A 14984-nucleotide genomic window follows, 5' to 3' on the forward strand; every position below is an offset into this window, starting at 1 on the left:
CAGGCACTGATTCTGTATGTCTAAGTCTGTGCACACTGTAAAATCAATCAAGTCTTCTAATTATCAGTCAAATCCTTTCAGTTTAAAAAGCTACCTGTAATAAATTCAGAAGAATACTCCAGTTCTCTGGAAAGAATTCTGTATCTTTACACTGTGTGCACAAAGTATATTTAAACAAGCCCTCCAATTATCAGCCAAATTCTGTAACTTTCATATATATACCAGCATTTAATTCAGAGGAGTAGTCTAGTTATCAGGCACAAATTCTGTATGTCTAAGTCTGTGCACAATGTAAAATCAATCAAGTCTTCTAATTATCAGTCAAATCCTTTCAGTTTAAAAAGCTACCTGTAATAAATTCAGAAGAATACTCCAATTCTCTGGAAAGAGTTCTGTATCTTTATCCTGTGTGCACAAAGTACATTCAACCAAGCCCTCCAATTATTAGCCAAACTCTGTCACTTTCAGATATATTCCAGCATTAAGTTCAGAGGAGTAGTCTAGTTACCAGGGACTAATTCTGTATGTCCAAGTCTGTGCACACTGTAAAATCAATCAAGTCTTCCAATTATCACTCCAATCCTTTCAGATTCAGAAACCTACCTGTAATAAATTCAGAAGAATACACCAATTCTCAAACAAGAAGTCTGTATCTTTATACTGTGTGCACAAATTAAATTTAAATAAGCCCTCCAATTATCAGCCAAATTCTGTAACTTTCAGATGTATACCAGCATTAAATTCAGAGGAGTAGTATAGTTATCAGGCACAAATTTTGTATGTTTACATCTGTGTACACTGTGAAATCAATCAAGTCTTCCAATTATCAGTCAAATCCTTTCAGATTCAGAAACCTACCTGTAATAAATTCAAAAGAATACTCCAATTCTCTGGAAAGAATTCTATATCTTTATACTGTGTGCACATATTAAATTTAAACAAGCCCTCCAATAATCAGCCAAATTCTGTAACTTTCAGATATATACCAGCATTAAATTCAGAGGAGTAGTCTAGTTACCAGGCACAAATTCTGTACATCTAAATCTGTGCACACTGTAAAATCAATCAAGTCTTCCAATTATCAGTCAAATCCTTTCAGTTTCAGAAATCTACCTGTAATAAATTCAAAAGAATACTCCAATTCTCATACGAGACTTCTGTATCTTTATACTGTGTGCACAAAGTACATTGAACCAAGCCCTCCAATTATAAGCCAAATTCTGTAACATTCATATATATACCAGCATTTAATTCAGAGGAGTAGTCTAGTTATCAGGCACAAATTCTGTATGTCTAAGTCTGTGCACAATGTAAAATCAATCAAGTCTTCTAATTATCAGTCAAATCCTTTCAGTTTAAAAAGCTACCTGTAATAAATTCAGAAGAATACTCCAATTCTCTGGAAAGAATTCTTTACCTTTATACTCCGTGCACAAAGTACATTCAACCAAGCCCTCCAATTATTAGCCAAACTCTGTCACTTTCAGATATATTTCAGCATTAAGTTCAGAGGAGCAGTCTAGTTACCAGGGACTAATTCTGTATGTCCAAGTCTGTGCACACTGTAAAATCAATCAAGTCTCCCAATTATCAGTCAAATCCTTTCAGATTCAGAAACCTACCTGTAATAAATTCAGAAGAATACACCAATTCTCAAACAAGAAGTCTGTATCTTTATACTGTGTGCACAAATTAAATTTAAACAGGCCCTCCAATTATCAGCCAAATTCTGTAACTTTCAGATGTATACCAGCATTAAATTCAGAGGAGTAGTCTAGTTATCAGGCACAAATTTTGTATGTTTACATCTGTGTACACTGTGAAATCAATCAAGTCTTCCAATTATCAGTCAAATCCTTTCAGTTTCAGAAACCTACCTTTAATAAATTCAAAAGAATACTCCAATTCTCTGGAAAGAATTCTATATCTTTATACTGTGTGCACATATTAAATTTAAACAAGCCCTCCAATTATCAGCCAAATTCTGTAACTTTCAGATATATACCAGCATTAAATTCAGAGGAGTAGTCTAGTTACCAGGCACAAATTCTGTACATCTAAGTCTGTGCACACTGTAAAATCAATCAAGTCTTCCAATTATCAGTCAAATCCTTTCAGTTTCAGAAATCTACCTGTAATAAATTCAAAAGAATACTCCAATTCTCATACGAGAATTCTGTATCTTTATACTGTGTGCACAAAGTACATTGAACCAAGCCCTCCAATTATAAGCCAATTTCTGTAACTTTCAGATATATACCAGCATTAAATTCAGAGGAGTAGTCTAGTTACCAGGAACAAATTCTGTACATCTAAGTCTGTGCACACTGTAAAATCAATCAAGTCTTCCAATTATCACTCAAATCCTTTCAGTTTAAAAAGCTACCTGTAATAAACTCAGAAGAATACTCCAATTCTCTGGAAAGAATTCTATATCTTTATACTGTGTGCAAAAAGTACATTTAAACAAGTCCTCCAATTATCTGCCAAATTCTGTAACTTTCAGATATATACCAGCATTAAATTCAGAGAAGTCTAGTTATCAGGCACAAATTCTGTATCTCTAAGTCTGTGTACACTGTAAAATCAATCAAGTCTTCCAAATATCACTCAAATCTTTCAGATTCAGAAAGCTACCTGTACTAAATTCAGAAGAATACTACAATACTCTGGGAAGAATTCTGTATCTTTATACTGTGTGCACAAAGTACATTTAAACAAGCCCTCCAATTACCAGACAAATTCTGTAACTTTCAGATATATACCAGCATTATATTCAGAGGAGTAGTTTAGTTACGAAGCTGTATTTCTGCATGTCTAAGTCTGTGCACACTGTAAAATCAATCAAGTCTTCCAATTATCAGTCAGATCCTTTCAGATTCAGAAAGCTACCTGTAATAAATTCAGAAGAATACTCCAATTCTCAGACGAGAATTCTGTATCTTTATACTGTGTGCACAAAGTACATTTAAACAAGCCCTCCAATTACCAGACAAATTCTGTAACTTTCAGATATATACCAGCATTATATTCAGAGGAGTAGTTTAGTTACGAAGCTGTATTTCTGCATGTCTAAATCTGTGCACACTGTAAAATCAGTCAAATCTTCCAATTATCAGTCGAATCCTTTCAGTTTCAGAAAGCTACCTGTAATAAATTCAGAAGAATACTCCAATACTCAGACAAAAAGTCTGAATCTTTCTACCGTGTGCACAAATTTCATTACACCAAGCTCTCCAATTATCAGCCAAATTCTGTAACTTTCAGATATATGCCAGCATTCAATTCACAGGAGCAGTCTAGTTGTCAGGCACTAATATGCTATGACTAAGTCTGTATATACTGTAAAATCAATCAAGTCTTCTAATTATCAGTGAAATCATTTATTTTAAGAAAGCTACCTGTAATAAATTCAAAAGAATTCTCCAATTCTCTTTAAAAAATTCTATATCTTTATACTGTGTGCAAACATTAAATTTAAACACATTCCAATTATCAGCCAAATTCTGTAACTTTCAGATATATACCAGCATTACATTCACAAGAGTACTCTAGTTACCAGATACAATTTCTGTATGTCTAAGTCTTTGCACACTGTAAAAACAATCAAATCTTCCAATTATCAGTCGAATCCTTTCCGTTTAGAAAGCTACCTGTAATAAATTCAGAAGAATACTCCAATTCTCTGGAAAGAATTCTGTATCTTTATACTGTGTGCACATATTAAATTTAAACAAGCCCTCCAATTATCAGCCAAATTCTGTAACTTTCAGATATATTCCAGCATTAAATTCAGAGAAGTAGTCTAGTTATCAGGCACTAATTCTATATTTCTAAGTCTATGCACAATGTAAAATCAATCAAATCTTCCATTTATCAGTCAAATCCTTTCAGATTCAGAAACCTACCTGTAATAAATTCAGAAGAATACACCAATTCTCAAACAAGAAGTCTGTATCTTTATACTGTGTGCACAAATTAAATTTAAACAAGCCCTCCAATTATCAGCCAAATTCTGTAACTTTCAGATATATACCAGCATTAAATTCAGAGGAGTAGTCTAGTTATCAGGCACTAATTTGGTATGTCTAAGTCTGTGTACACTGTAAAATCAATCAAGTCTTCCAAATATCACTCAAATCTTTCAGATTCAGAAAGCTACCTGTACTAAATTCAGAAGTATACTACAATTCTCTGGAAAGAATTCTGTATCTTTATACTGTGTGCACAAAGTATATTTAAACAAGCCCTCCAATTACCAGACAAATTCTGTAACTTTCAGATATATACCAGCATTATATTCAGAGGAGTAGTTTAGTTACGAAGCTGTAATTCTGCATGTCTAAGTCTGTGCACACTGTAAAATCAATCAAGTCTTCCAATTATCAGTCAGATCCTTTCAGATTCAGAAACCTACCTGTAATAAATTCAGAAGAATACACCAATTCTCAAACAAGAAGTCTGTATCTTTATACTGTGTGCACAAATTAAATTTAAATAAGCCCTCCAATTATCAGCCAAATTCTGTAACTTTCAGATGTATACCAGCATTAAATTCAGAGGAGTAGTCTAGTTATCAGGCACAAATTTTGTATGTTTACATCTGTGTACACTGTGAAATCAATCAAGACTTCCAATTATCAGTCAAATCCTTTCAGTTTCAGAAACCTACCTTTAATAAATTCAAAAGAATACTCCAATTCTCTGGAAAGAAATCTATATCTTTATACTGTGTGCACATATTAAATTTAAACAAGCCCTCCAATTATCAGCCAAATTCTGTAACTTTCAGATATATACCAGCATTAAATTCAGAGGAGTAGTCTAGTTACCAGGCACAAATTCTGTACATCTAAGTCTGTGCACACTGTAAAATCAATCAAGTCTTCCAATTATCAGTCAAATCCTTTCAGTTTCAGAAATCTACCTGTAATAAATTCAAAAGAATACTCCAATTCTCATACGAGAATTCTGTATCTTTATACTGTGTGCACAAAGTACATTGAACCAAGCCCTCCAATTATAAGCCAAATTCTGTAACTTTCAGATATATACCAGCATTAAATTCAGAGGAGTAGTCTAGTTACCAGGAACAAATTCTGTACATCTAAGTCTGTGCACACTGTAAAATCAATCAAGTCTTCCAATTATCACTCAAATCCTTTCAGTTTAAAAAGCTACCTGTAATAAACTCAGAAGAATACTCCAATTCTCTGGAAAGAATTCTATATCTTTATACTGTGTGCAAAAAGTACATTTAAACAAGTCCTCCAATTATCTGCCAAATTCTGTAACTTTCAGATATATACCAGCATTAAATTCAGAGGAGTAGTCTAGTTACCAGGAACAAATTCTGTACATCTAAGTCTGTGCACACTGTAAAATCAATCAAGTCTTCCAATTATCACTCAAATCCTTTCAGTTTAAAAAGCTACCTGTAATAAACTCAGAAGAATACTCCAATTCTCTGGAAAGAATTCTATATCTTTATACTGTGTGCAAAAAGTACATTTAAACAAGTCCTCCAATTATCTGCCAAATTCTGTAACTTTCAGATATATACCAGCATTAAATTCAGAGAAGTCTAGTTATCAGGCACAAATTCTGTATCTCTAAGTCTGTGTACACTGTAAAATCAATCAAGTCTTCCAAATATCACTCAAATCTTTCAGATTCAGAAAGCTACCTGTACTAAATTCAGAAGAATACTACAATTCTCTGGGAAGAATTCTGTATCTTTATACTGTGTGCACAAAGTACATTTAAACAAGCCCTCCAATTACCAGACAAATTCTGTAACTTTCAGATATATACCAGCATTATATTCAGAGGAGTAGTTTAGTTACGAAGCTGTATTTCTGCATGTCTAAGTCTGTGCACACTGTAAAATCAATCAAGTCTTCCAATTATCAGTCAGATCCTTTCAGATTCAGAAAGCTACCTGTAATAAATTCAGAAGAATACTCCAATTCTCAGACGAGAATTCTGTATCTTTATACTGTGTGCAAAAAGTACATTCAACCAAGCCCTCCAATTATCAGCCAAATTCTGTAAATTTCAGATGTATTCCAGCATTAAATTCAGAGGAGTAGTCTAGTTATCAGGAAAAAATTCTGTATGTCTAAGTCTGTGCACACTGTAAAATCAATCAAGTCTTCCAATTATTACTGAAATCCTTTCAGTTTCAGAAAGCTACCTGTAATAAATTCAGAAGAATACACCAATTCTCTGGAAAGAATTCTATATCTTTATACTGTGTGCACAAAGTACAATTAAACAAACCCTCCAATTATGAGCCAAATTCTGTAACTTTCAGATATATACCAGCATTAAATTCACAGTAGTAGTCTAGTCATCAGGCACACATTCTTTATGTGTAAATCTCTGCACACTGTAAAATCAATCAAGTCTTCCAATTATCAGTCAAATGTTTTCTGTTTTAGAAAGCTACCTGTCATAAATTCAGAAGAATACTCCAATTCTCTGGAAAGAATTCTGTATCTCTTACACTGTGTGGACAAAATAGATTCCACCAAGCCCTCCAATTATCAGCCAAATTCTGTAACTTTCAGATATATACCTGCATTAAATTCAAAGGAGTAATCTAGTTATCAGGCACTGATTCTGTATGTTTTATTGTGTACACACAGTAAATTCAAACATGGCCTCGAATTATCAGTCAAATCCTTTTAGTTTCAGAAAGTTACCTGTAATACATTCAGAAGAATATTCCAGGTCTTAGATGAGAATTATGTATTTTTACACTGTGTGCACAAATTACATTCATCCAAGCCCTCCAACTATCAGTCAAATCCTTTCAGTTTCAGAAAGCTACCTGCAATAAATTAAGAAGAATACTCCAATTCTTAGACGAGAATTCTGTATTTTTGTACTGTGTGCACAAAGTATATTTCACCAAGACCTCCAATTATGTTGGAGCCGTGCAGGTAATATTCACTCGAAGATGTAGAGAGTCTAAGTAATGCACGTGCAGAGACGTACAGGGGCAACGTAGTACAACCACCAGATTTGACATTAAGCCACCCTTCCTTTGCTAGCTACCTCCTTATATACTGCTTGGGTCCATGTCATCACCCAGGGCCCAATTGATTAACTTCCAGCACCTTTTTCTGAAGTAGCATGCCAGCTGCATTGACTTATCCCTTATATCCTTATTCAAACTGGCTGCTCCGAGCTAAATCTCGGCCTGCAAATTATCAGCCAAAATCAGTAATTTTCAGATATATGTCAGAATTAAATTCACAATGGCAGTCTACTTATCAGGCACAAATTCTGTATGTCTAAGTCTGTGCACACTGTAAAATCAATCAAGTTTTACAATTATCAGTCAAATCCCTTCAGTTTCAGAAACCTACCTGTAATAAATTCAGAAGAATACTCCAATTCTCTGGAAAGAATTCTATATCTTTATACTGTGTGCACAAATTAAATTTAAACAAGACCTCCAATTATCAGCCAAATTCTGTAGCTTTCAGATATATACCAGCATTAAATTCAGAGGAGTAGTCTAGTTATGAGGCACTAATTCTGAATGTCTAAGTCTGTGCACACTGTAAAATCAATCAAGTCTTCCAATTATCACTCAAATCCTTTCAGTTTCAGAAAGCTACCTGTAATAAATTCAGAAGAATACTCCAATTCTCTGCAAAGAATTCTATATCTTTATACTGTGTGCACAAAGTACATTTAAACAAGACCTCCAATTATCAGTGAAATTCTGTAAATTTCAGATATATACCAGCATTAAATTCACAGTAGTAGTCTAGTTACAAGATGCAATTTCTGTATGTCTAAATCTGTGCACAATATAAAATCAGTCAAATCTTCCAATTATCAGTCGAATCCTTTCAGTTTCAGAAAGCTACCTGTAATAAATTCAGAAGAATACTCCAATACTCAGACAAAAAGTCTGAATCTTTCTACCGTGTGCACAAATTTCATTACACCAAGCTCTCCAATTATCAGCTAAATTCTGTAACTTTCAGATATATGCCAGCATTCAATTCACAGGAGCAGTCTAGTTGTCAGGCACTAATATGCTATGACTAAGTCTGTATATACTGTAAAATCAATCAAGTCTTCTAATTATCAGTGAAATCATTTATTTTAAGAAAGCTACCTGTAATAAATTCAAAAGAATTCTCCAATTCTCTTTAAAAAATTCTATATCTTTATACTGTGTGCAAACATTAAATTTAAACACATTCCAATTATCAGCCAAATTCTGTAACTTTCAGATATATACCAGCATTACATTCACAAGAGTACTCTAGTTACCAGATACAATTTCTGTATGTCTAAGTCTGTGCACACTGTAAAAACAATCAAATCTTCCAATTATCAGTCGAATCCTTTCCGTTTAGAAAGCTACCTGTAATAAATTCAGAAGAATACTCCAATTCTCTGGAAAGAATTCTGTATCTTTATACTGTGTGCACATATTAAATTTAAACAAGCCCTCCAATTATCAGCCAAATTCTGTAACTTTCAGATATATTCCAGCATTAAATTCAGAGAAGTAGTCTAGTTATCAGGCACTAATTCTATATTTCTAAGTCTATGCACAATGTAAAATCAATCAAGTCTTCCATTTATCAGTCAAATCCTTTCAGATTCAGAAACCTACCTGTAATAAATTCAGAAGAATACACCAATTCTCAAACAAGAAGTCTGTATCTTTATACTGTGTGCACAAATTAAATTTAAACAAGCCCTCCAATTATCAGCCAAATTCTGTAACTTTCAGATATATACCAGCATTAAATTCAGAGGAGTAGTCTAGTTATCAGGCACTAATTTGGTATGTCTAAGTCTGTGTACACTGTAAAATCAATCAAGTCTTCCAAATATCACTCAAATCTTTCAGATTCAGAAAGCTACCTGTACTAAATTCAGAAGTATACTACAATTCTCTGGAAAGAATTCTGTATCTTTATACTGTGTGCACAAAGTATGTTTAAACAAGCCCTCCAATTACCAGACAAATTCTGTAACTTTCAGATATATACCAGCATTATATTCAGAGGAGTAGTTTAGTTACGAAGCTGTAATTCTGCATGTCTAAGTCTGTGCACACTGTAAAATCAATCAAGTCTTCCAATTATCAGTCAGATCCTTTCAGATTCAGAAACCTACCTGTAATAAATTCAGAAGAATACACCAATTCTCAAACAAGAAGTCTGTATCTTTATACTGTGTGCACAAATTAAATTTAAATAAGCCCTCCAATTATCAGCCAAATTCTGTAACTTTCAGATGTATACCAGCATTAAATTCAGAGGAGTAGTCTAGTTATCAGGCACAAATTTTGTATGTTTACATCTGTGTACACTGTGAAATCAATCAAGACTTCCAATTATCAGTCAAATCCTTTCAGTTTCAGAAACCTACCTTTAATAAATTCAAAAGAATACTCCAATTCTCTGGAAAGAAATCTATATCTTTATACTGTGTGCACATATTAAATTTAAACAAGCCCTCCAATTATCAGCCAAATTCTGTAACTTTCAGATATATACCAGCATTAAATTCAGAGGAGTAGTCTAGTTACCAGGCACAAATTCTGTACATCTAAGTCTGTGCACACTGTAAAATCAATCAAGTCTTCCAATTATCAGTCAAATCCTTTCAGTTTCAGAAATCTACCTGTAATAAATTCAAAAGAATACTCCAATTCTCATACGAGAATTCTGTATCTTTATACTGTGTGCACAAAGTACATTGAACCAAGCCCTCCAATTATAAGCCAAATTCTGTAACTTTCAGATATATACCAGCATTAAATTCAGAGGAGTAGTCTAGTTACCAGGAACAAATTCTGTACATCTAAGTCTGTGCACACTGTAAAATCAATCAAGTCTTCCAATTATCACTCAAATCCTTTCAGTTTAAAAAGCTACCTGTAATAAACTCAGAAGAATACTCCAATTCTCTGGAAAGAATTCTATATCTTTATACTGTGTGCAAAAAGTACATTTAAACAAGTCCTCCAATTATCTGCCAAATTCTGTAACTTTCAGATATATACCAGCATTAAATTCAGAGGAGTAGTCTAGTTACCAGGAACAAATTCTGTACATCTAAGTCTGTGCACACTGTAAAATCAATCAAGTCTTCCAATTATCACTCAAATCCTTTCAGTTTAAAAAGCTACCTGTAATAAACTCAGAAGAATACTCCAATTCTCTGGAAAGAATTCTATATCTTTATACTGTGTGCAAAAAGTACATTTAAACAAGTCCTCCAATTATCTGCCAAATTCTGTAACTTTCAGATATATACCAGCATTAAATTCAGAGAAGTCTAGTTATCAGGCACAAATTCTGTATCTCTAAGTCTGTGTACACTGTAAAATCAATCAAGTCTTCCAAATATCACTCAGATCTTTCAGATTCAGAAAGCTACCTGTACTAAATTCAGAAGAATACTACAATTCTCTGGGAAGAATTCTGTATCTTTATACTGTGTGCACAAAGTACATTTAAACAAGCCCTCCAATTACCAGACAAATTCTGTAACTTTCAGATATATACCAGCATTATATTCAGAGGAGTAGTTTAGTTACGAAGCTGTATTTCTGCATGTCTAAGTCTGTGCACACTGTAAAATCAATCAAGTCTTCCAATTATCAGTCAGATCCTTTCAGATTCAGAAAGCTACCTGTAATAAATTCAGAAGAATACTCCAATTCTCAGACGAGAATTCTGTATCTTTATACTGTGTGCAAAAAGTACATTCAACCAAGCCCTCCAATTATCAGCCAAATTCTGTAAATTTCAGATGTATTCCAGCATTAAATTCAGAGGAGTAGTCTAGTTATCAGGAAAAAATTCTGTATGTCTAAGTCTGTGCACACTGTAAAATCAATCAAGTCTTCCAATTATTACTGAAATCCTTTCAGTTTCAGAAAGCTACCTGTAATAAATTCAGAAGAATACACCAATTCTCTGGAAAGAATTCTATATCTTTATACTGTGTGCACAAAGTACAATTAAACAAACCCTCCAATTATCAGCCAAATTCTGTAACTTTCAGATATATACCAGCATTAAATTCACAGTAGTAGTCTAGTCATCAGGCACACATTCTTTATGTGTAAATCTCTGCACACTGTAAAATCAATCAAGTCTTCCAATTATCAGTCAAATGTTTTCTGTTTTAGAAAGCTACCTGTCATAAATTCAGAAGAATACTCCAATTCTCTGGAAAGAATTCTGTATCTCTTACACTGTGTGGACAAAATAGATTCCACCAAGCCCTCCAATTATCAGCCAAATTCTGTAACTTTCAGATATATACCTGCATTAAATTCAAAGGAGTAATCTAGTTATCAGGCACTGATTCTGTATGTTTTATTGTGTACACACAGTAAATTCAAACATGGCCTCGAATTATCAGTCAAATCCTTTTAGTTTCAGAAAGTTACCTGTAATACATTCAGAAGAATATTCCAGGTCTTAGATGAGAATTATGTATTTTTACACTGTGTGCACAAATTACATTCATCCAAGCCCTCCAACTATCAGTCAAATCCTTTCAGTTTCAGAAAGCTACCTGCAATAAATTAAGAAGAATACTCCAATTCTTAGACGAGAATTCTGTATTTTTGTACTGTGTGCACAAAGTATATTTCACCAAGACCTCCAATTATGTTGGAGCCGTGCAGGTAATATTCACTCGAAGATGTAGAGAGTCTAAGTAATGCACGTGCAGAGACGTACAGGGGCAACGTAGTACAACCACCAGATTTGACATTAAGCCACCCTTCCTTTGCTAGCTACCTCCTTATATACTGCTTGGGTCCATGTCATCACCCAGGGCCCAATTGATTAACTTCCAGCACCTTTTTCTGAAGTAGCATGCCAGCTGCATTGACTTATCCCTTATATCCTTATTCAAACTGGCTGCTCCGAGCTACATCTCGGCCTGCAAATTATCAGCCAAAATCAGTAATTTTCAGATATATGTCAGAATTAAATTCACAATGGCAGTCTACTTATCAGGCACAAATTCTGTATGTCTAAGTCTGTGCACACTGTAAAATCAATCAAGTCTTCCAATTATCAGTCAAATCCCTTCAGTTTCAGAAACCTACCTGTAATAAATTCAGAAGAATACTCCAATTCTCTGGAAAGAATTCTATATCTTTATACTGTGTGCACAAATTAAATTTAAACAAGACCTCCAATTATCAGCCAAATTCTGTAGCTTTCAGATATATACCAGCATTAAATTCAGAGGAGTAGTCTAGTTATGAGGCACTAATTCTGAATGTCTAAGTCTGTGCACACTGTAAAATCAATCAAGTCTTCCAATTATCACTCAAATCCTTTCAGTTTCAGAAAGCTACCTGTAATAAATTCAGAAGAATACTCCAATTCTCTGCAAAGAATTCTATATCTTTATACTGTGTGCACAAAGTACATTTAAACAAGACCTCCAATTATCAGTGAAATTCTGTAAATTTCAGATATATACCAGCATTAAATTCACAGTAGTAGTCTAGTTACAAGATGCAATTTCTGTATGTCTAAATCTGTGCACAATATAAAATCAGTCAAATCTTCCAATTATCAGTCGAATCCTTTCAGTTTCAGAAAGCTACCTGTAATAAACTCAGAAGAATACTCCAATACTCAGACAAAAAGTCTGAATCTTTCTACCGTGTGCACAAATTTCATTACACCAAGCTCTCCAATTATCAGCTAAATTGTGTAACTTCAAGATATATGCCAGCATTCAATTCACAGGAGCAGTCTAGTTGTCAGGCACTAATATGCTATGACTAAGTCTGTATATACTGTAAAATCAATCAAGTCTTCTAATTATCAGTGAAATCATTTATTTTAAGAAAGCTACCTGTAATAAATTCAAAAGAATTCTCCAATTCTCTTTAAAAAATTCTATATCTTTATACTGTGTGCAAACATTAAATTTAAACACATTCCAATTATCAGCCAAATTCTGTAACTTTCAGATATATACCAGCATTACATTCACAAGAGTACTCTAGTTACCAGATAAAATTTCTGTATGTCTAAGTCTGTGCACACTGTAAAAACAATCAAATCTTCCAATTATCAGTCGAATCCTTTCCGTTTAGAAAGCTACCTGTAATAAATTCAGAAGAATACTCCAATTCTCTGGAAAGAATTCTGTATCTTTATACTGTGTGCACATATTAAATTTAAACAAGCCCTCCAATTATCAGCCAAATTCTATAACTTTCAGATATATTCCAGCATTAAATTCAGAGAAGTAGTCTAGTTATCAGGCACTAATTCTATATTTCTAAGTCTATGCACAATGTAAAATCAATCAAGTCTTCCATTTATCAGTCAAATCCTTTCAGATTCAGAAACCTACCTGTAATAAATTCAGAAGAATACACCAATTCTCAAACAAGAAGTCTGTATCTTTATACTGTGTGCACAAATTAAATTTAAACAAGCCCTCCAATTATCAGCCAAATTCTGTAACTTTCAGATATATACCAGCATTAAATTCAGAGGAGTAGTCTAGTTATCAGGCACTAATTTGGTATGTCTAAGTCTGTGTACACTGTAAAATCAATCAAGTCTTCCAAATATCACTCAAATCTTTCAGATTCAGAAAGCTACCTGTACTAAATTCAGAAGTATACTACAATTCTCTGGAAAGAATTCTGTATCTTTATACTGTGTGCACAAAGTATATTTAAACAAGCCCTCCAATTACCAGACAAATTCTGTAACTTTCAGATATATACCAGCATTATATTCAGAGGAGTAGTTTAGTTACGAAGCTGTAATTCTGCATGTCTAAGTCTGTGCACACTGTAAAATCAATCAAGTCTTCCAATTATCAGTCAGATCCTTTCAGATTCAGAAACCTACCTGTAATAAATTCAGAAGAATACACCAATTCTCAAACAAGAAGTCTGTATCTTTATACTGTGTGCACAAATTAAATTTAAATAAGCCCTCCAATTATCAGCCAAATTCTGTAACTTTCAGATGTATACCAGCATTAAATTCAGAGGAGTAGTCTAGTTATCAGGCACAAATTTTGTATGTTTACATCTGTGTACACTGTGAAATCAATCAAGACTTCCAATTATCAGTCAAATCCTTTCAGTTTCAGAAACCTACCTTTAATAAATTCAAAAGAATACTCCAATTCTCTGGAAAGAATTCTATATCTTTATACTGTGTGCACATATTAAATTTAAACAAGCCCTCCAATTATCAGCCAAATTCTGTAACTTTCAGATATATACCAGCATTAAATTCAGAGGAGTAGTCTAGTTACCAGGCACAAATTCTGTACATCTAAGTCTGTGCACACTGTAAAATCAATCAAGTCTTCCAATTATCAGTCAAATCCTTTCAGTTTCAGAAATCTACCTGTAATAAATTCAAAAGAATACTCCAATTCTCATACGAGAATTCTGTATCTTTATACTGTGTGCACAAAGTACATTGAACCAAGCCCTCCAATTATAAGCCAAATTCTGTAACTTTCAGATATATACCAGCATTAAATTCAGAGGAGTAGTCTAGTTACCAGGAACAAATTCTGTACATCTAAGTCTGTGCACACTGTAAAATCAATCAAGTCTTCCAATTATCACTCAAATCCTTTCAGTTTAAAAAGCTACCTGTAATAAACTCAGAAGAATACTCCAATTCTCTGGAAAGAATTCTATATCTTTATACTGTGTGCAAAAAGTACATTTAAACAAGTCCTCCATTTATCTGCCAAATTCTGTAACTTTCAGATATATACCAGCATTAAATTCAGAGAAGTCTAGTTATCAGGCACAAATTCTGTATCTCTAAGTCTGTGCACACTGTAAAATCAATCAAGTCTTCCAATTATTACTGAAATCCTTTCAGTTTCAGAAAGCTACCTGTAATAAATTCAGAAGAATACACCAATTCTCTGGAAAGAATTCTATATCTTTATACTGTGTGCACAAAGTA

Source organism: Colius striatus, chromosome 8 (assembly GCF_028858725.1).
Source record: "Colius striatus isolate bColStr4 chromosome 8, bColStr4.1.hap1, whole genome shotgun sequence".
NCBI lineage: Eukaryota > Metazoa > Chordata > Aves > Coliiformes > Coliidae > Colius > Colius striatus.